Below are 1375 nucleotides of genomic sequence, written 5' to 3'. Positions count from 1 at the left end.
ACATCTCTAATCTAAATTTGTGTTGTGAGTCACCTTGTCAGTTGGGACTATACATGCAATGCTAAAATCCATCTTTCCTTCCTTCCCTTTTGGGAGAAAAGAGAGAAATTCCTAACCGACAATCCGGCCCCCACCAAATTTTTGGCGCCGTTGCTGAGGAAGCTAAGTGCAATGAGTGCTATAAATTCGGTTGTTGTAAATCTGTGAATAGCGTGAATACTTGATTTTTGTTTGTTACTTGACACTAATTGGTAGTTGGCGCCTTTATCTAAATAGTTTTAGTAGTTATTGACTATTAGATTATTTTCGTTTATTTTCTTATTCTTGTTTTGCTTTTGGTAATTGCATGCTTTCATTGATTCCTGAGTTGAATGACACGGTCGCTTCCAGACTCAGCTTGGCCCCTTTTGACCCTAAAATAGAAAGGACTTTAACCCGTCTTAGGCAAGCTCAGAGCCGGTTAGCATTCGTGCATAGTGAATTGGACTCTCTTGAAGAGCAACCCGATTCACCATCACCCTCTAACCGTGATCCTCATTCTGCACTTAACGAAGGAACCTTGAATTCTTCTATTGGAAGTGCTAAAATTTCTTTGAGTGAATTAGGTGACAACAATATGGCGGAGCCACCTCGGAGAATTACTTTAAAAGAGGCCGGAGCCCCAGACATCACCTTGCAACCGGTACAAGTTCGGTACCCAGATCTAGATGCCAACTTTGAGCTCAAGACAGGTATGATCAACTTGCTTCCAAAATATCATGGGTTACCGTGAGAAGACCCTCTCAAGCACTTGAAAGATATTCAAGTTGTGTGCTCTACTGCAAGAAGACATGACTCGGATGAGATAGCGGTCATGGTTTTCGCTTTTCCTTTCTCCTTAGAGGAAAAGGCGAAAAAATGATTTTACACCCAACCTGAGGAGGTGATTTCTAATTGGGATTTGTTACGCAAGGAGTTTCTTGAGAAGTTCTATCCGCCTCAAAAGACGAACCGTCTAAGGAAAGAAATCTCTTGCATCATGCAAAGAGATGAAGATACCCTTTCTGAATATTGGGAAAGGTTCAAAAAGTTGTTGGAAGCTTGTCCTCACCACCACATCGATGAATTGGTGCTCATAAGTTACTTTTGTATGCCTCAAGTGGAGGATCTCTCACTAAGAATAAAACCGCAACAGAGGCTTGGGAAGTCATTGCAGACTTGGCAGATTCAACTCAACATTTAAGGATAAGAAAGCTCCAACCAAAGGCTATAAGTGAAGTCTCACCTTCCGGTGATGCTATCTTGACCAAGACGCTGGGTGAGATGACGGTCTTGTTAAGGTAAATCACTCAAGGCCAACAAATTCCACAAATGTTGCTATCTCCTCCACCCCAAC

At 42.0% G+C, this 1375-nt stretch overlaps 1 non-coding gene across 1 annotated transcript; it reads right to left on the bottom strand.

Moving 5' to 3' along the window:
* Positions 1–991: 991 nt before the first annotated feature.
* LOC112718878 (small nucleolar RNA R71) lies at positions 992–1098 on the bottom strand. The gene has a single exon (XR_003161204.1). It is a non-coding gene; the product is annotated as a small nucleolar RNA R71 (small nucleolar RNA).
* Between the last annotated feature and the right edge of the window lie 277 nt (positions 1099–1375).

Source organism: Arachis hypogaea, chromosome 10 (assembly GCF_003086295.3).
Source record: "Arachis hypogaea cultivar Tifrunner chromosome 10, arahy.Tifrunner.gnm2.J5K5, whole genome shotgun sequence".
In the NCBI taxonomy this organism is placed as follows: Eukaryota; Viridiplantae; Streptophyta; class Magnoliopsida; order Fabales; family Fabaceae; genus Arachis; species Arachis hypogaea.
This window is presented reverse-complemented; position numbering and strand designations above follow the sequence as displayed.